This window comes from Canis aureus, chromosome 15 (assembly GCF_053574225.1).
Source record: "Canis aureus isolate CA01 chromosome 15, VMU_Caureus_v.1.0, whole genome shotgun sequence".
NCBI classification, from domain to species: domain Eukaryota; kingdom Metazoa; phylum Chordata; class Mammalia; order Carnivora; family Canidae; genus Canis; species Canis aureus.
This window is the reverse complement of record NC_135625.1, coordinates 36,028,347-36,050,234: the sequence shown is the minus strand read 5'-3', so window position 1 is coordinate 36,050,234 and position 21,888 is coordinate 36,028,347. Positions and strand designations below refer to the sequence as shown.

The 21,888-nt window shown below is 41.1% G+C and overlaps 1 long non-coding RNA gene across 2 annotated transcripts in view; it reads right to left on the bottom strand.

Moving 5' to 3' along the window:
* Positions 1–9,014: 9,014 nt before the first annotated feature.
* Positions 9,015–21,888, bottom strand: part of LOC144284000 (uncharacterized) — a 37,997-nt gene continuing 25,123 nt past the window's right edge. The window contains exons 2-4 of one of the 2 annotated variants that reach the window (XR_013352481.1): positions 11,793–11,890; positions 11,205–11,413; positions 9,015–9,149 (exon numbers count right to left, since the gene is read on the bottom strand). This is a non-coding gene — a long non-coding RNA (uncharacterized LOC144284000). The remainder of the gene's footprint in view (positions 9,150–11,204; positions 11,414–11,792; positions 11,891–21,888) is intronic. The other variant, XR_013352482.1, reaches the window with a different exon arrangement.

Genomic DNA, 21,888 nt, shown 5'->3' with positions numbered 1-21,888 from the left:
GGCATACTCAGTGAAGCAGGCTGTCCTCCTGGGGAAGGTTGAGGGTACTGGGCGGAGGAGGGTTGAGGGGGATGGGCATCACCCAGTTGAGGGCCTGAATAGAACAAAAATCTTCACCTGCCTGCTGGAGCTGGGACATCAGGTCTCTCCTGCCCTTACACTGGGATTTACAGCATTGGATTCCCTGGTTCTCAGGCTTTAGGACATGGACTGGATTGGATTTACACCATCCGTTCTCCTGGGTATCCTGCTTGTAGACAGCAGACCGTGGGACTTCTCAGCTTCCGTAATTGTGTGAGCCCATTCCTCATAATAAATCACCATATATATGTGTGTGTATATGTGTGTGTAATTTATATTATCTTATATATGATTTTATATATAAATTATATGTGTATTTATTCAAATATACAGTTATTTATTCATTTATTTACTTATTTATTTATGTCCAATTGCTTCCGTTTCTCTGCAGAATCCTGATTAATATAATCACCTTCCAGACTCAAGGGTAACAGGGATATCCCTCCAAGTTGGAATGGGAGGTCTTCCTTTGAGAGCAATGGGTCTCTCTCTTGGGGACCACGGGGGTTTAAACCCAGACCACGTGCAGCCAAACACAGGGCTCCCTCCTGCTGGTTCCTTGTCCCAGCCTCAGCTAAGGGTGGTGGTCCAATTCTCTGTCCACTTTCTGTGACAGAAATTAACGTGCCCCAGTGCTGCCCTTCTCTTCTACCCACACAGAGACAGCAAATTGAGAACTGAAAGTATCACTTGAAAGCACAGCTTATTTCAAAACCTGCACATGTTAACAAACTCAACAACCCCTCCTGCCCCTAACCCCCTGCTAAGAGAAGGGGATCTGATAATACATGCACAGTCACATCTCTAATTGTGTTAATTCCCTCATTTCAGAAGGGAGGAGGGAGGCTGTAAAAATTCAGGTCTCCTCTGAAGGAGACTCCAAGTCCAGTTCAGCAGTTGATACAATATTGTTCATATATCCGAACTATACAGGAAGTCAAGGTTGGGGCAGGGGATGGAAGCTCAGATTCGATCTGGTGCCTTGTCCCAGACCACCCCTTGACTTTTCTCCTCTTCTATTTTTAACTTCTCCCCGCCCCCCCCCCCCGGCCCCCTTATTCCTCTGCAACTCTCTGAGAGTCTAATTTACAAAGAGGCCAAAAGAAGGTGTTGCACCAGTGTCAGGCACTTGAGCTGCCATTTCTGATTTCCCTGGTAGATATGGTAGATTGAAGAAAGAACTGTAGCTGAAGATTAGATTTCATTTTCTCCATGTGTTCCAACCCTTGACACAGTCTGCAGCAGGCCACAGCTAACCTCCTGCCTTCAGCAGAACGGGGGAATTGCATTGGCTCCCAGACTGGGGAGGTCAATTTCTCAGTCACGTCAGACCCTCTCTGCGAGCTTGTCAGCTCTTTCCATATCGTTTGCAATAAGTCCTGTATGTCCTTGAAGGGAACAAACACAAGGAGGAAGGCAGTGGGGTATCTTTGGGAGGCAGAATGTGCTAGACCGGGCACATTAGGACTTCAACTGAATGTTACATTGGTTTTCTCTGACTCCTGATTCCACCATCATAGATTCCACTGGCTTAAGGGTTTTGCAAGTAAATATACTTACTCCATAGGAGCATCCCAAAAGTCCCTCCACACTCTCCATTCCTATTACCTTATTCTGCAAGAATAATTATATTTTGGTAGTCCTTAACACCTTAGTATGAGATGCCATAAAAATCTTTTTGGTATTGAAAGGAAAACAGAATGTGGAATGGAGGGGACACTTTGTACCAAGGAAAGTGGAGAGGAAGAGAGAGGACCAGTTTTGTGGCCATTCACCTTGTGTCAGGCTCTGCCGTGGGGAAGGGGTGGGGAAGTCGGTCACATATAATATTTTTAAGACATTTATTTATTTTGGGGAAGAGAGGCAGAGGAGAAAGATTCTTAAGCAGATATTTCACTGTGTACAGAGCTTGACACGGGGCTCGATCTCAGGACGTTGAGATCACTACCTGAGCCCAAACCAAGAGTTGGACACTTAGCCAACTGTGCCCCCCAGGTGCCCCCTATGAAATAAATTTTAAATAAAGAAAATAAGACATCTCCTTAAGAAAAGATTGAATGGCAAACAGAATTGAAAGAAAGAAAGAAAGAAAGAAAGAAAGAAAGAAAGAAAGAAAGAAAGAAGAAAGAAAGAAAGAAAGAAAGAAAGAAAGAAAGAAAGAAAGAAAGAAAGAAAGATTAAAGAGAATGAAACAAACAAAAAAGCCAAACCAATGTAGATAAAATAAAGCTGCAATGGTTTCTGATAAATGATCTAGTATAGGATCCCCTTTTAATTGCTTCTGCTCCTTGAAGTTTTCTTGCTAAAAATCATGCTGTATTTTGGCTTATGCTCAAATCTTAAAACCACTTTGCATTTGAGAAAACCTGAGTGGGACCCAGGCACCCATATATATCTGATATACCGAAGGCAGGCTGAGGGCCACTTAGAAAAGTACACTGTCCAGAGCCTCTAATAGCAAACGGCACAGCCTGCAGGTGGGAGAGATTATATCGGTTTTAGTTTCTTGTTTTGTAAGATGAACACAGTCATCATGCAACAGATTCTTCCGAAACCTAATTCGAGATGCCCGGATTTCCATCCAGTTTCCATCTTTAAGCATCAAGTACCCATTAGAGAGTTCTACCATTGTCCCCAAGAGACTGGGATGGAAATGAATAAATGAACTTTTAAAGATAATTGGCTTCCAAAATGCCCTCCTGTTCCTCCTTCTCTATATTTTGACAACCCCTGTGGGAATTGCATGGTGAAACAACTTAGGATTCTTTGGGTGGATGATGTGTGGCAGAGCGCCAGTCCATGGAAACGAATCTCTTAGGAATTGAGGTGTCCCGCTACTGGGCTGCTTCAGGGTGGTAGGAATTTAACTAGCTCTGCTCGAAAGCCCGCTTCTGACCTTCTTCTGCTGGATTCCCCTCATCCATGTTCTCCTGTACTCCATTCTAGCTGCTTATTCTAGCACAGTTCAAAATATGCATTTTGAATCCTCAAATCAAAAGGTTTTCCAAAAGTTTACTTCTCCAAGGCTGCATTTTTCCCACATGTTCCCATTTAAAGTGATGGAGTGAACTGTTTGCGATCTGTCTTCAGGAAACCCTCAGGATACTTAACTCTTTCACTTAAAAAATATTTGCAGATCACTAATAATTGAGGCATTAGTCCAGTTGTTCCTTGAAAAAAAAGCAAGTAATACCCTTGCTAGTGAAGAGCTTGTGTTCTAGCAGAGGGACTTAGAAAATACTCAAGGACAGGAGTGATAATTTCAAATTATTCGAAGTGCTGGAACTGAAATAAGCAGGGTCCTATGCTAGAAAGCAACTGACAAGAAGTATTTGCTTTAAGAGAGAATAACAGAGTGCTTCCATTTTAGATCTGGCAGTAAAAGAAGGCACCTCTTGGAAAGGTAACTTTTTAACTAAGATATAGAAAATATAAACTAATAAGCCATGCAAAGGTCCGGGGAAGAAGACTTTAGGTAAATGGTACAAATGCAAAGGACAAATGGACTGAACTAAAAAGACTTAGGGTGTCCAGGCAGGAAGGATTCTCTCGCGAGGACAACATGACAATGGAGAGGGAGGCAGGAGCTTGTTTGCCATTCTAAGGAGTTTGAATGATATTCTAAAAATAATGAGAAACTATTTTAGCAGGTACATAATCACCAGCACACACCCACCATTAGTTGCACACTAAATGCAACCTGGGATCCTGGAATAGAAAAAAAAAAAAGATATGTGTGTGCACACACTCAGATACGTGTGTGCATAGCCAGGCTCAGGGGACCCCCATCATATAGTTCTGACTTCTTCTCTGCCACAGAACTCCTGCTGAAATCAACAAGAGACTTAAAAAAGGGGGAGGTGGTGAGAGGTATGAATGAACATCTCTTTCTGCATCATTTTCCAATTACCCTATTCAATCGGCTCATCCAACATGGCCAAAGGTTCCTAAAACAACATCATTTTCCAGTGTTGAGTATCATAGAGCATTCCCCTAACCTAGACCAATTTGGATGGCTTTGGGGTATGTTATTGGATAATTTTGTCAATGATAATTTTTAAAAAGTTGCTGTTTAATTAGCAGGGAAGAAGCCAACATTTGCAGGGAGATAATAAAGGAATCCAATAAAAGTCCTTGATGACCATAACAGGAGATGGCTGTCCCCAAGTGCTTCCAATTCTGAGTATTGCTGTTGGCAGGCTGCCATGGAACTGCTCAGCAAGAAGAAACACACCTCCGCTGGACACCTAGAGAAAGGATCAGCTATAAAGGGATAGGAGTAAATTCGTAATAAGAATACTTTGAACTTTTATTATAATTCCTGCCAGTAGATGTTTCCTAGATGATGCAGGTGATATATAGAATCTGAGTAGCTCAATAGTTAAGAGTTTGGGCTTTGGAGCCCAAACTATAGAAATAGTTTACACCCTCCCTGCCCTACACTTGCTAGCATTATGACCTTCTGGACTGGCCTTCTTCCTCATCTCAGCAAACGGCACCTTATTCTTCCCTCCTTGACTCCTCTCTTTACATCCCATGACCTATTATATCTTATTGAATTTGACCTACAAAATATACCCGGAACCCAACCCAACTATCTCCCACCACCTCCACAGCTGTTACCCTAGGCCAAGCCACCAGCATCTCTTGCTAGATTTGTGCAGTGGTTTCCAAATTGATCTCTCTCCCAGAGAGACCTAGTAAACCATTAAAATCAAGATTGGGGAGCTGTAAATTCATTCACCCCCTTCTGAGTGTGAGCTGGCCTGAATGACTCACTTCCAAAGATTAAGGAAGAGAAAGGGACAAACCATCACTTCAAAGTGGAGAAACCAGGTAGATGCCACCTTAACCAAGTATCCATGCTCCCATCATCATGATAAGTCTGGTGGATGTCACCCATTCTCTGATATACTGTGATGAGAAAGAGACTTTATCTCTGTGGCATTCTTCATCAAAACCATAAGCCTAGTCAAACTGAGAAAACACTGGACAACCCCAAGTAGAGCGACATTCTACAAAATACATGCCCAGGACTCTTCAAAGTCTCAAAGTCAGGAGGTACAAGACAAGACTAAGAAATTGTGAGATTTGGGGAAAGACTGAAACAGGATGACTAAATGCAACCTGGGATCCTGGAACAGAAAAAAAGAACATTAGTGGGCAAACTGGTGAAATCTGGCTAAAGCCTCTAATTCAGGGAGCAGTGATGTACCAATGTTAATGTATTAATTAAGACACATGTACCATCATTAGCTGAGATGTTACTATTAGTGTAAATGAGGTAAATGATACATGGCAACACTGGGCACTATCTTTGCCATCTTTCTCTAAGTTTAAAATAATTCCAAAATTTTAAAAATATATTAACCAGCAAAAAAAAAAAAAAGAGAGAAAGAGAGAAGTCAGTCAGATCATTTCATTCCTCTACTCAAAACTCCTGAAAGGCTTCTTACCTTCCTGACTGCATGACCTGGCCCATGATCACCTCTCCGACCTCAGGAGTTCATTCTCATCACACTCTCCCCTAATTATTCCTTCAACATGACATGTTCCTCATCTAGGGTCTGTGCATTTATTTTTTCCACTTCCTGAGGTGCCCTTTCTCCAGATGTGTGGTTGGTTCCCACCATTTCTTTAGGTCCCTTTTCCAATATCATTTTGTTAGGGCTTCCCCTGACCATCTCCCTCCAAAATGTATATCTCTCTCCGACACTTCCTTTTTTTTTTTAATAAAGATTTTATTTATTTATTCATGAAAGACAGAGAGAGAGAGAGAGAGAGAGAGAGAGCCAAAGACACAGGCAGAGGGAGAAGCAGGCTCCATGCAGGGAGCCTGACGTGGGATTCAATCCCGGGTCTCCAGGATCAGGCCCTGGGCTGAAGGCAGCGCTAAACTGCTGAGCCACCAAGGCTGCCCCCTCCGACACTTCTTAATGCTTGTCTCTGCATCATTTCTCTCCTCAACACTTATTACCTCTATCAGGCTATGCATTTTATTTATTTTGTTAATCTGTAGCCTCTCCTACTGGAACAGAAGCTCTAAGAAACAGAAATTTCTGACTACTATGTTCACTGCGATATTCCCAATTCCCAGGGCAGTACCTAGTACTCCACGAGTATTCTTCTGAGAATTAAAATGACCTTGAGTATTTACTTAATCTCTGAATTTTGTTTTTTACATACGTAAAATGAGAATAATAATATGAAAATTGTCTACATAATAAGTTCCTTATAAAGCCTAAGTATGATAAAGAATGAGTGTTTTGTATAGTATTTAGCATGTCAAATCCTTAAGAAATTATATATTATCACTAGTTAGGTTTCCCTTACTAGTATTACTACTGTCACTAATTACTACTTCTGTTATTGATTATTTACAAGTGGCTATAGGTTTGATATCAAATTAGAACTAACCTGAAAGCTCTGTGATCTCTGATTAACCCCTAACACATGCAGGTCCCTACCTATGGGAAAATCCATAGCTCCTTCCTCCCATTAGAATAAATGATTTTCTGGTTTTTTGTTTTTTGTTTTGTTTTTAATTGTGTGTGTGTGTGTGTGTGTGTGTGTGTGTGTGTGTTGAATGAGAGGACTAAGAATAAAGATTTTAAATGGAATCCTAAGGTTTTATTTCTGAGTCTAAAAACAATTTGAGTCATTTTTCAGAGAGTTGCCTCCCCTAGGAAATCTCTGAACTCCTTTTCAAAATAGCAACAAGAACACTCACTCTGATTTCTGAAAATGAGCTCAACCTAGCTTGTGCCTTTCCCATATCTACTTCATATATAACCATACATTAGGCACTCTCTGGGCTGGAGTGGCTTATAATCTAGTTTAGGGGCATATGTGGGTGAAAAGGAGAATAAATTTCATGTTATCATACAAACAAGATAGGATACACACTGTATGCCTTTGTCCTGAGAAAAGACAAAGGAAAAATATCACATAGAGTCAGAAGGATTTCATCATGTCTGTCCATTGCTTTTAGGTCCTTGGAAATGGGTAATGATGCATTACATCTCTTTTCTTGGCTCTTGATATTGATGATAATGATAAAAATATTTATTATTAATATTCTTATTATGAAAGGCCCAGGGGTAGAGATAGAATGTATTACCGTATAATATTTACTTGTAGTCATAAAATTATTATAGTTTTATCATTAAAATCTAAAGAATTAAAATCTAAAAAATTTCAAAAACTCACAAAAATAAAACTGTACCCAACTCAGTGACTGCCTCGCTTTTATAATAGTCACAACAAGGTTACAAGACAGGTACTATTTTTGTCCTTATTTTTAAGATAGAGAAATTGAAGTTTTGCAAAGGGGAGGTAATGGGCCCACAGGGACCTGCCAGGAGATGGGAGAAAATCTGATCTACTCAAACCCAGATCTACTAGGCTCCACAGCCCGCACCCCATCCCTCTCCTGTATTTGGAGGGTCTGAAGTAGAGACCGAGTACTTGGAACAAGACTATTTATACATGCTAATTGGGATTAGGTTTACATTTATTCTGCTGAGGTCACAAATCTTATTGTCCAGGCACACACGTCAAGTCTGATCAGGAACAACTAGAGCTTGGAATTGAATTTCCTACGCTCTTTGTCCTCAACAGCTTGCAGTTCGAGCTGAACGTATGTGTTATCCATCCCTGCAGCTGTGCTCCAGGAACATTCATAGTCCAGAAAGTTAAATAGCACCGGAGACATTCTTGTCCAAACTGGACTCTTCTGTCTCCTTTACTCAGACTTCTGATGACATCCAAGGAAACCATGTGCAAAGCAAGGTGAAGGTATCTTTCCAGGGTGTTCTCTGGGGAGGAAGAAAGAAGAAAGGGATGCCTAGATAGAAGCATGATCTTACAACTTTCATTGTCTCCTTCTCTTTCTGTAAGAAGAAACTGAGAAGCAAGGTAATACTTATCAGTTGGGAGACATCAGACACAACTAGATCTACGCTGCTGCATAAACAAATGTGGGTTTGGAGTTCACAGATAGCCCCTGCAGAATAAGAATGTTGGCCCACAGCTCAAAACGCTAGGTGACTGACAGGATGACCTTGGGCAAGGTCAGGAGGGAGCCAAGCCAGTAGAGTTCTGTGCGTGTGCTCAGCTCTGACAGTGGTCAGAAGCCTCAGACAGCTCCACCCTGTAGTCGCCCCCACATGTAGTGCATTCTGATTTCACACTAGTTGGCTTTGTTTTTACAGGTCTAAAGAGGGAACAAGAATGAAGAAGAAACTTGGGCTCCTGGGTGACTCGGTCGGTAGTTTAAGCATCCATCTCTTAGTTTAGACTCAAGTCAATCTCCCCACCTCTGGCTCTGTGCTCAGCAGGGAGTCTGTTCCCCCCTCCCTCTCTCTCTCTCTCTACCTACCACCAATCCCCTGCTCATGTACTCCCTCTCTCTCAAATAAATAAACAAATCTTTAAAAAAAAAAAAATGAAAAAGAAACCAGAGTAACAAGAGCAACAGAAACCATAATTACCAGGGATTCAACACACTATTGCATGTCAACAGAGAAAAGACAGAACTACTCTTAATTGGTTTCTACCATTTCTATCAAGGTTAACTGTTTAAAAACTAGAGAGGGTGTGGAAGGAAAACAAAACTGAGAAGGAATTATACCCCAAGCTAGAATGATGCCTCCTAACATGATGTAAGTTGGTATGTCCAGGGGAAGCTCCCAGGATTTAGACGGGGTCACAGAAATGCTGTGGGTTGACTCTGTCGATGATGAATTTTGTATAGTCCCATGTTGCATGATTACTCCCGTAAGTTTTGCCCCAGTTCTCAGCAGGAAAAATTAAGAACCTAGTGATGTTATTTCACCAACCCAATTCCAGAAATACTATGGTTTGTATTAATGAGCAAGTGAAGTATGAGAACAGAGGGAGCTTTGCAATTTTCCAGGAATTATTACCTGTTTCGTAAACCCAACCATCCACGTCTGGCCTTCCCTTTTGCATGGTGGTACTGGAGCTCTTGGAGAGTAGTGGTAAAGATGCTGCACACGGGCACAAACACCATGCTGAGGTTAAGAGGACAGAGCCTCTCACAGTGACTTCATGGAGAAGAGAGAAAGGCATCTCTGAATGATGAATCACTAAGTTAAAATTATTAGCAGACAAATGTCAGCCCATATGGCCTGCTTCTGACCTTTGTCTTATTGGGTTCAATGTTTTTTGTTTCATGCTATTTTTTTTAAAAAATCAATCACTTTGAAAATGGTTTCTTTCGTCTGATTTGCAGATGAGACAAGGTTGAATATCAAACTAATAAAAAATATGGAAAAACTAGATTTGAAAATGTCTGCCCTGTTTGTAAAGTAAAATCATGAATTAAAAAATCATTATTAAGAAAAATATTTATGAGAAATACCACAGGACACTAGAGGATATTCCTAATCTGTAAAGGCTACTCACAAAAAAAAAAAAAAACCCAAAAATCAAAAACCAAAAACCCTACAACTCCAATAGATGTAAACATGCAATCCACAAAAGAAAACAGGGTTGTGGACCCGGGTGGCTCAGTCATTGAGTATCTGCCTTCGGCTCAGGTCGTGGTCCTGGGGTCCTGGGATCATGCCCAGCATGATCCAGCTCACCAGGAAGTCTACTTCTCCTTCCCTCTCTGCCCCTCCCCCTGCTCATACTCTCTCTCTCAAATAAATAAAATTATTTAAAATGAGAGGGCCCCTGGGTGGCTCAGCAGTTGAGCAACTGCCTTTGGCTCAGGTCGTGATCCTGTGGACCTGGGATCGAGTCCCATATCAATCTCTTCGCAGGAAGCCTGCTTCTCCCTCTGCCTGTGCCTCTGCCTCTTTCTCTCTGTCTCTTATGAATAAGTTTTTTTTAAATCTTTTAAAAAAAAAAAAGGGAAAGAAAACAAGGTTGCTAAACTTCTTAAAGAAATATGTTCAATCACACCAACAAAATCTGAAAACCATAACATACTATATCCATCAATTAAAATAACAAATTTCAAAGGAATTTTGGTGTCTAACTTTAGGGATAAACTTAACATAAAGAAATTTAGCTATCTCCTCCATTGCCTTGAGGCACTCTACTCTTATCCTTTGACACATTATCCACTTCTAGAAATCTTTCCTAAAGATATCAACATTCCTAAGGATAATATAAAGGGATGATAATTCCTGGAAAAGAGCATAGGCGCCCTCTGCTTTCATGCTTTACTTGTTCATTAATACACATCATAGTATTTCTGAAAAGGGGGACTGAGATAACATGTTTAGGTTCTTTATCTTTCATAATGGCTAAGATTTGCATGCTAAGGTGTTCATCCTAGTATTAAATGTGTAAGTCAAGAGAAGGAGGAGGAGGAGGAGACAGAAGGGGTCAGTGTGGAAGGGGAGGGGAGCTGGGACTAAAGACAGTGAAGAAAGGAAGAGCATGGTCAGGGAGAGAGATGGGAGAGAGAATGATGTGAAAGAAGAAAACAAACATCCAAATTTAGGAAAATGGTTAATTAATTATTAGACATTCGTTTAGTGGAACTTTATGACCACAAACCCAGTGCTTCGAAATATGTTAAATGACATGAGAAAATGCTGTGATAAAATGTTATTTAAATCCTAGGCCAAATTTCACATTAATCTCTACCAAACATCAACTGTACCAATAACATTGAGAAAAATTGTGATTCGACAAAGATTTATAAGTAACACATAAATAATTGACTCCCTCTACTACACCGTGAGCAACCTTCCAAGCGAGGGAGACAGCTTTCAGCACATTATCTGGAATTCATGGAAAGCATTAGTAAATGTTTGTAGAATAAATGATTACAGAATCAGCATGTGGCTTAGTTCAAGTTTTCTAGAAGACAGAGCTACAGACATGGTATATGTGCTGTTCCTTTCACAGCAATGCTGGGCCAGCATGAAGGCAGAAAGCAAATGAAAGCTTATGCATATCATGATGTCCATAACTTCACAAGGAAACTTAGCTGGTTTTTTATTCACCCCAAATGTCACTATGCATTTTTGACTGATTATACCTAAGAACGATCCATTAGGAGAAAGGGAAAAAAAATCTACTGGCTCCCTTCTATCTCCCATTTATCATTGATCAAACTTTGTCTAGGGGGGCATGAATACCTTCATTTATCTGTCTGTCCCTCCTGGCCCTCTGAGCAGCCACTGGAGGAGCCAGATCTCTTGCCCATGGCACTTCATCTGAGTCCTGAAGAGGTGAGTTGAACTGCATCCAAGTCTCTGTTGCTCCAGATGGGTTGAGTTTGGTAGTACTGGGCTGAGACTTCTGCCATAATGGGAACAAGAGAGGCAATGCTGGACACCAGCCTACACTGGGGAAGCAGAGATAGCTAGAAATGTCATGAGAGGAGTCAGTTACATTAGGACTCAAGAGAGTAAGTGGCAGAGGGAACCAAGGAGCAAGTGGGCCAAGTGAAATTGGAAAGATGTGTAACTTGGGTATGATGCCACTTGTACTGCTATCTTGATGTCACAAATCTTTTTTTTTTTTTTTAAGATTTTATTTATTTATTCATGAGAGACACGGTGGGGGGCGGTGGTGGCAGAGGGAGAAGCAGGCTCCATGATGGGAGCCCGATGTAGGACTCGATCCCGGGACTCCAGGATCACGCCCTGGGCTGAAGGTGGCGCTAAACCGCTGAGCCACCCAGGAATCCCCTGATGTCACAAATCTAATATATTTATCCATACCAGTAGAAATTCTTGTCCTGGACAAATTCCATGATCATCCTTCTGTGACTCATTAAAGTCAAACCATAGATGAAGCACTGTATTCAGTTCTTATTGTCCTAAATATAAAGGGAACAAGTAACATCAGACAAGAATATAAAAAGATAAAGATAAACATAATGAGGAAGAATCTGGGAAACGTGATTATGTGCCAAGAAGGAGGAAAGGGAGGGGGAATTAGCGATCCCTAAATTCTCTATTAACTGTTATATGGCAGGGTCATTTTGAAATCCAACTGAGAAGTCTGGAAATATGAATTTGAAGACTGGCTAATTAAGTACAAATAGGATCGAAATTGAAACTTTGTATCCTTTGACCAGCATCTCTCCATTTCCCAACTTTCATCCCCTGGCAGCCACCAACCATTCTACTCCCTGCTTTTATGAGTTCCACTTTGAGGTGATGGTTGAATATGGCCATCATATATATATATGAGATATATATATATATACACATACACACATATGTACACACACGTATATATCTATCAAAACATCACATTGTGTACCTTAAATTTACACAATTTTTATTTGCCAATTATTCCTCAATAGAGCTGGAAGAAGTACAAATACTATCAACAAAGTGTGTTTCTCATTCAGAGATGCTAATAAAATTTTTACTATTGCTTTCTATCAGTTACCTCTGACAACATATATTGATATTTCCAGAAAGAAGATAAAAATTGTAAAGTAATAAAAAGAAAAACACGAATAATAAGAATAGCAGCAACAATAATTAAATAATATGATTGTTTTGCACACAGATTGTGTATGAGAGGTACAAAGAATATTTATATCCTGTATATATATTTTTGTTTTGTTTTGTTTTTACAACACTCCTAGTTTGAGCAGAAGAGCTGAAACTTGGATATCAAAGGAGAAAGGATTGGTCTGGAATATGGGAACAGCAAAAAAACCATCACCTCAAGAATAAAAAAACAGAAATTACTGGCTTCACGCTGAGTTCACAGGAAGTGACATCTGTGTTCTTGGGTTCAGTGTGAGAACCTCAGGTCATCTACTTCCTGGACTGTCAACTGCAATGCCCATGCCGGGCTCCAAATCATCATTTTCTTAGGTTTCTAAGTAACATCAGTCATTTCTGATGGGACCATTTCTACAAACCTCCTTTAGTATTTGCATGAAATTTGAGTACTGGGCATCCCTTCATCCCAGCCATTTTTCTTGCCCCCAGTCAGGACTTGGATTGCTCCTCCTTCCTTGACTGATCTCCAGAACTTAGCATCTTATCCACTTCTTGTTAATGCTTTCAAAAAATTTCTCCAAACCTGCTTTACCCAAGATCTATGAGGTATGTTGTTAGTCAGCCTGGCTTCAAACTTAAATTATTCAAATTGAATCAATTACCTTTGTCTTTTTTTTCTTTTTTTAAGTTCTGTGTGGTTACAGTGACCAGTGATCTTTTAACCTCCCATGATTAAAATTGAACAAGACATTTCATCTCCAAGAAACTATGCCCTCCTAATAAACTGGGAATTAACTGTGTTTAAATACTCTATTCTCATACCACTACTCAGATAAAACCTCTTATAGGATCCCATTTCCTGCAGAACAAGATGTCAAGTCCTGAGCCTGGCAAACCAGGCCCTCTAGAATTTGATCTCAGGCTTCCTCACTCCTGCTCCTTTACCTGTACCCTTCATTTGCCCAGACTGAATTTGTCTTACATCATTATATTTCCCACTTCTGCACCTTTTATTTGTACCTTCCCTCTTTCCCATGATGTTATCTTCTGCCCATGACTTTCTAAATTCTACCAATCCTGCAAACCCTCCAGGCAGCCCTCCTTGATTCCTTTACTTCACAATGATTTCTCCCTCATCAGAGATACAACATTTATTTGAGGGGCCATTCATATAATACTATTATAATTACCAAGTTCTGTTTTTTTTTGCAAAGTAACTTTTCATATGTATATGATTCATTTTTGTCTACTAGATGAACTCTACATTTCCTTATAATCTTTAGAAGTCTTAGCACAGAGAACCCTGGGTGGCTCAGTGGTTGGGCGCCTGCCTTCAGCTCGGGCATGATCCCAGGATCCAGGATCAAGTCCTGCATCAGGCTCCCTGCGAGGAGCTTGCTTCTCCTTCTGCCTATGTCTCTGCCTCTGTCTCTCAGTCTGTGTCTCTCATGAATAAATAAATAAATCTTTAAAAACAAACAAAAAGAAGTCCTAGCACATATTTGTGCATAAAACTCAATTTAGAATTATTCAGGTGTTTGCTTATATCACTAATTATGCCAAGGTGTTTATATATATAAAATCATCTATATTTTGCATATAAAATTATATATAAAAATCATTAAACCTTAGCATAAGTATTAAAATATATATGAATATATATATATATGAATTACATTTAGAAGTGGGGTAATAATGGTCTTTGGGATGCCTGGAAGAAAAAATTATTTACCAAGTGACCCAGGTCTTACTTATTTCATCCATATCATCTTATCAAATTTAACCCCCACCTACTGAATTTAACCCCCACCTTAAATCCTAAAGTGTAAGTATTAACCTCCCTCAGTCTCAGCTTTCTCATTTGTAAAATAAAGATAAGCTATATAAATATAAATTCTAGGCATGCCTGGGTGGCTCAGTTGGTTAAGCATCAGACTCATGGTTTCAGCTCAGGCCATGATCTTCATTGGGATTCTCTCTCTCCCTCTCCCTCTGTTGTGCCCAAGATCGCAAATCCGAGAAACCACCGAGGAGCCAACACCGATGCAAACACACGAGGGTTTATTTACAAGCTCCAGCTTGGGTCCAAGTATATCCGATACAGCGGAGCAGGGACTTGGACCCCGAGGTGGGTTTTAGCTTAGTTTTAAGGGCTGCTCTAGGGGAACTCCAGAAGGGGTGGAGCAATTCCTCAAGTTCTGTTTACATTTGGATATGGGGCCTTCAAGGGCATTGAGCTCTGTTCTTATTCTAATATGGGGCCTCCTGCCCCTGGCTTGGGCTCTGTTCTCATTCTAATAGGAGCTTCCTGCTCTTGGCTTGGGCTCTGTTTTTATTCTAATATGGGGCTTTCTAGGACATTAAGCTGTAAACTATTTTTTCTGTAACCGAAGTAATGTAAATTTCAGGCTGGGATGGCTGTACTTGTGCTAACGCTGAACTTAAAGTGGAATGGCCTTCATTTTCTCGGCCTCCACACCTCTGCTCCTCTCCCTCTTTCTCTCTCTCTCTCAAATAAATAAATAAATAAATAAATAAATAAATAAATAAAATCTTAAAAAAAAAAAAGAAAAGAAAAGAAAAGAAAAGAAAAGAAAAGAAAAGAAAAGAAACCCAAATTTTAAACCTATCTTTGGCCACCAACCTTCTGGATGACCTGGGTCAAGTCACTTCAGGTTCCTGAGAGCTCAGTTGCCTGGGTTCTAAACTAAGGGAGGCTAAACTACACCAATGGCTTTAAATTTTTTAAAAATGAACCATAGGGGGGAGGAGCAAGATGGCGGAAGAGCAGGGTCTCCAAATCACCTGTCTCCACCAAACTACCTAGAAAACCTTCAAATTATCCTGAAAATCTATGAATTCGGCCTGAGATTTAAAGAGAGACCAGCTGGAATGCTACAGTGAGAAGAGTTCGCGCTTCTATCAAGGTAGGAAGACGGGGAAAAAGAAATAAAGGAACAAAGGCCTCCAAGGGGGAGGGGCCCCGCGAGGAGCCGGGCTGAGGCCGGGGCGAGTGTCCCCAGGACAGGAGAGCCCCGTCCCGGAGGAGCAGGAGCTGCACCGACCTTCCGGGGGGAAAGGGGCTCGCGGGGAGGTGGAGCAGGACCCAGGAGGGCGAGGATCTCCTCGGGTTCCCTGAGACAGTAACAGCAACTGCGCGCCCAGGAGAGTGCGCCGAGCTCCCTAAGGGCTGCAGCGCGCACGGCTGGACCCGGAGCAGCTCGGAGGGGCTCGGGGGCGGCTCCGCGGAGGGAACTGCGCGGTTCCAGGAGCAGCTCGGAGGGGCTCGGGCGGAGGAAGAGGCTCCGTGCGGAGGGGGCTGCGCGGTTCCAGGAGCAGCTCGGGGGGCTCCGGCGGCGGCTCCGCGGAGGGGGTTGCGCGGCCCGGGAGCGCGAATCCACCAGCGCAGGCTCCGGAGCACAGGGCGCCGGGACACAGCCCAGGATCCCGCCTCCCCCGGGACAGGCAGAGGCCGGGAGGGCCCAGGACAGCAAGGACGCTCCTGCCCCAGCTGAGCAGATCAGCGGCCCCGCCCCGGAGCCTCCAGGCCCTGCAGACGGAGAGCTCGGAGTTCCTGCCGGAGCTGAATCCAGGTTTCCAGAGGGCTGGGGCGCCACTGGGGCTGTTCCTCCTGCGGCCTCACGGGGTAAACAACCCCCACCGAGCCCTGCACCAGGCAGGGGCACAGCAGCTCCCCCAAGTGCTAACACCTGAAAATCAGCACAACAGGCCCCTCCCCCAGAAGATCAGCTAGACGGACAACTTCCAGGAGAAGCCAAGGGACTTAAAGAACACAGAATCAGAAGATACTCCCCGGTGGTTCTTTTTTGTTTGTTTGTTTTTTGTTTTTTGTTTTTTGTTTGTTTTTGTTTTGTTTTTGTTTTGTTTTGCTTTTTGGTTTGTTTCCTTCCCCCACCCCCTTTTTTTTCCTTTCTTTTTCTTTCTCTTTTTCTTCTTTTTTTTTTCCGTTTTTTTTTTCTCTTTTTCTTCCCTTTTTTTTTTTCTTTTCTTCTCTTTCTCTTTTCTTTCCTTCTTTCTCTCCTCTCTTTTTCTCTTTTTCCCAATACAATTTGCTTTTGGCCACTCTGCACTGAGCAAAATGACTAGAAGGAAAACCTCACCTCAAAAGAAAGAATCAGAAACAGTCCTCTCTCCCACAGAGTTACAAAATCTGGATTACAATTCAATGTCAGAAAGCCAATTCAGAAGCACTATTATACAGCTACTGGTGGCTCTAGAAAAAAGTATAAAGGACTCAAGAGACTTCATGACTGCAGAATTTAGAGCTAATCAGGCAGAAATTAAAAATCAATTGAATGAGATGCAATCCAAACTAGAAGTCCTAACGACGAGGGTTAACGAGGTGGAAGAACGAGTGAGTGACATAGAAGACAAGTTGATAGCAAAGAGGGAAACTGAGGAAAAAAGAGACAAACAATTAAAAGACCATGAAGATAGATTAAGGGAAATAAACGACAGCCTGAGGAAGAAAAACCTACGTTTAATTGGGGTTCCCGAGGGCGCCGAAAGGGACAGAGGGCCAGAATATGTATTTGAACAAATTCTAGCTGAAAACTTTCCTAATCTGGGAAGGGAAACAGGCATTCAGATCCAGGAAATAGAGAGATCCCCCCCTAAAATCAATAAAAACCGTTCAACACCTCGACATTTAATTGTGAAGCTTGCAAATTCCAAAGATAAGGAGAAGATCCTTAAAGCAGCAAGAGACAAGAAATCCCTGACTTTTATGGGGAGGAGTATTAGGGTAACAGCAGACCTCTCCACAGAGACCTGGCAGGCCAGAAAGGGCTGGCAGGATATATTCAGGGTCCTAAAGGAGAAGAACATGCAACCAAGAATACTGTATCCAGCAAGGCTCTCATTCAAAATGGAAGGAGAGATAAAGAGCTTCCAAGACAGGCAGCAACTAAAAGAATATGTGACCTCCAAACCAGCTCTGCAAGAAATTTTAAGGGGGACTCTTAAAATTCCCCTTTAAGAAGAAGTTCAGTGGAATAGTCCACAAAAACAAAGACTGAATAGATATCATGATGACACTAAACTCATATCTCTCAATAGTAACTCTGAATGTGAACGGGCTTAATGACCCCATCAAAAGGCGCAGGGTTTCAGACTGGATAAAAAAGCAGGACCCATCTATTTGCTGTCTACAAGAGACTCATTTTAGACAGAAGGACACCTACAGCCTGAAAATAAAAGGTTGGAGAACCATTTACCATTCGAATGGTCCTCAAAAGAAAGCAGGGGTAGCCATCCTTATATCAGATAAACTAAAATTTACCCCAAAGACTGTAGTGAGAGATGAAGAGGGACACTATATCATACTTAAAGGATCTATTCAACAAGAGGACTTAACAATCCTCAATATATATGCTCCGAATGTGGGAGCTGCCAAATATATAAATCAATTATTAACCAAAGTGAAGAAATACTTAGATAATAATACACTTATACTTGGTGACTTCAATCTAGCTCTTTCTATACTCGATAGGTCTTCTAAGCAAAACATCTCCAAAGAAACGAGAGCTTGAAATGATACACTGGACCAGATGGATTTCACAGATATCTACAGAACTTTACATCCAAACTCAACTGAATACACATTCTTCTCAAGCGCACATGGAACTTTCTCCAGAATAGACCACATATTGGGTCACAAATCGGGTCTGAACCGATACCAAAAGATTGGGATTGTCCCCTGCATATTCTCAGACCATAATGCCTTGAAATTAGAACTAAATCACAACAAGAAGTTTGGAAGGACCTCAAACACGTGGAGGTTAAGGACCATCCTGCTAAAAGATAAAAGGGTCAACCAGGAAATTAAGGAAGAATTAAAAAGATTCATGGAAACTAATGAGAATGAAGATACAACCGTTCAAAATCTTTGGGATGCAGCAAAAGCAGTCCTAAGGGGGAAATACATCGCAATACAAGCATCCATTCAAAAACAGGAAAGAACTCAAATACAAAAGCTCACCTTACACATAAAGGAGCTAGAGAAAAAACAGCAAATAGATCCTACACCCAAGAGAAGAAGGGAGTTAATAAAGATTCGAGCAGAACTCAACGAAATCGAGACCAGAAGAACTGTGGAACAGATCAACAAAACCAGGAGTTGGTTCTTTGGAAGAATTAACAAGATAGATAAACCATTAGCCAGCCTTATTAAAAAGAAGAGAGAGAAGACTCAAATTAATAAAATCATGAATGAGAAAGGAGAGATCACTACCAACACCAAGGAAATACAAACGATTTTAAAAACATATTATGAACAGCTATACGCCAATAAATTAGGCAATCTGGAAGAAATGGACGCATTCCTGGAAAGCCACAAACTACCAAAACTGGAACAGGAAGAAATAGAAAACCTGAACAGACCAATAACCAGGGAGGAAATTGAAGCAGTCATCAAAAACCTCCCAAGACACAAGAGTCCAGGGCCAGATGGCTTCCCAGGGGAATTTTATCAAACGTTTAAAGAAGAAACCATACCTATTCTCCTAAAGCTGTTTGGAAAGATAGAAAGAGATGGAGTACTTCCAAATTCGTTCTATGAAGCCAGCATCACCTTAATTCCAAAGCCAGACAAAGACCCCGCCAAAAAGGAGAATTACAGACCAATATCCCTGATGAACATGGATGCAAAAATTCTCAACAAGATACTGGCCAATAGGATCCAACAGTACATTAAGAAAATTATTCACCATGACCAAGTAGGATTTATCCCTGGGACACAAGGCTGGTTCAACACCCGTAAAACAATCAATGTGATTCATCATATCAGCAAGAGAAAAACCAAGAACCATATGATCCTCTCATTGGATGCAGAGAAAGCATTTGACAAAATACAGCATCCATTCCTGATCAAAACTCTTCAGAGTGTAGGGATAGAGGGAACATTCCTCGACATCTTAAAAGCCATCTATGAAAAGCCCACAGCAAATATCATTCTCAATGGGGAAGCACTAGGAGCCTTTCCCCTAAGATCAGGAACAAGACAGGGATGTCCACTCTCACCAACATAGTACTGGAAGTCCTAGCCTCAGCAATCAGACAACAAAAAGACATTAAAGGCATTCAAATTGGCAAAGAAGAAGTCAAACTCTCCCTCTTCGCCGATGACATGATACTCTACATAGAGAACCCAAAAGTCTCCACCCCAAGATTGCTAGAACTCATACAGCAATTCGGTAGCATGGCAGGATACAAAATCAATGCCCAGAAGTCAGTGGCATTTCTATACACTAACAATGAGACTGAAGAAAGAGAGATTAAGGAGTCAATCCCATTTACAATTGCACCCAAAAGCATAAGATACCTAGGAATAAACCTCACCAAAGATGTAAAGGATCTATACCCTCAAAACTATAGAACACTTCTGAAAGAAATTGAGGAAGACACAAAGAGATGGAAAAATATTCCATGCTCATGGATTGGCAGAATTAATATTGTGAAAATGTCAATGTTACCCAGGGCAATATACACGTTTAATGCAATCCCTATCAAAATACCATGGACTTTCTTCAGAGAGTTAGAACAAATTATTTTAAGATTTGTGTGGAATCAGAAAAGACCCCGAATAGCCAGGGGAATTTTAAAAAAGAAAACCATATCTGGGGGCATCACAATGCCAGATTTCAGGTTGTACTACAAAGCTGTGGTCATCAAGACAGTGTGGTACTGGCACAAAAACAGACACATAGATCAGTGGAACAGAATAGAGAATCCAGAAGTGGACCCTGAACTTTACGGGCAACTAATATTCGATAAAGGAGGAAAGACTATCCATTGGAAGAAAGACAGTCTCTTCAATAAATGGTGCTGGGAAAATTGGACATCCACATGCAGAAGAATGAAACTAGACCACTCTCTTTCACCATACACAAAGATAAACTCAAAATGGATGAAAGATCTAAATGTGAGACAAGATTCCATCAAAATCCTAGAGAAGAACACAGGCAACACCCTTTTTGAACTCGGCCATAGTAACTTCTTGCAAGATACATCCACGAAGGCAAAAGAAACAAAAGCAAAAATGAACTATTGGGACTTCATCAAGATAAGAAGCTTTTGCACAGCAAAGGATACAGTCAACAAAACTCAAAGACAACCTACAGAATGGGAGAAGATATTTGCAAATGACATATCAGATAAAGGGCTAGTTTCCAAGATCTATAAAGAACTTATCAAACTCAACACCAAAGAAACAAACAATCCAATCATGAAATGGGCAAAAGACATGAACAGAAATCTCACAGAGGAAGACATAGACATGGCCAACATGCACATGAGAAAATGCTCTGCATCACTTGCCATCCGGGAAATACAAATGAAAACTACAATGAGATACCACCTCACACCAGTGAGAATGGGGAAAATTAACAAGGCAGGAAACAACAAATGTTGGAGAGGATGCGGAGAAAAGGGAACCCTCTTACACTGTTGGTGGGACTGTGAACTGGTGCAGCCACTCTGGAAAACTGTGTGGAGGTTCCTCAAACAGTTAAAAATAGACCTGCCCTACGACCCAGCAATTGCACTGTTGGGGATTTACCCCAAAGATACAAATGCAATGAAACGCCGGGACACCTGCACCCCGATGTTTCTAGCAGCAATGGCCACGATAGCCAAACTGTGGAAGGAGCCTCGGTGTCCAACGAAAGATGAATGGATAAAGAAGATGTGGTTTATGTATACAATGGAATATTACTCAGCTATTAGAAATGACAAATACCCACCATTTGCTTCAACGTGGATGGAACTGGAGGGTATTATGCTGAGTGAAGTAAGTCAGTCGGAGAAGGACAAACATTTTATGTTCTCATTCATTTGGGGAATATAAATAATAGTGAAAGGGAAAATAAGGGAAGGGAGAAGAAATGTGTGGGAAATATCAGAAAGGGAGACAGAACGTAAAGACTGCTAACTCTGGGAAACGAACTAGGGGTGGTAGAAGGGGAGGAGGGCGGGGGGTGGGAGTGAATGGGTGACGGGCACTGGGTGTTATTCTGTATGTTAGTAAATTGAACACCAATAAAAAAAATAAATAAATAAAAAATAAAAAAAATAAATAAATAAAATGAACCATAGCAAGAAATAATACATTAAATGGCAACACTCTATATATCTATACATATAGATGCATATGCACAGATACACATTTATTTATACAGAATAAAAACATTTCTATTAACATTTACTATATGAATTCAATCTATTTTCTATTTTATTCTTTTATTATCTTTTATATCACTTTTTAGAATTTTAACCTACAATCCACTAAATTGATTTCACAACCAGATCAGAACCTAGCCCTAGAGCAGAAGAC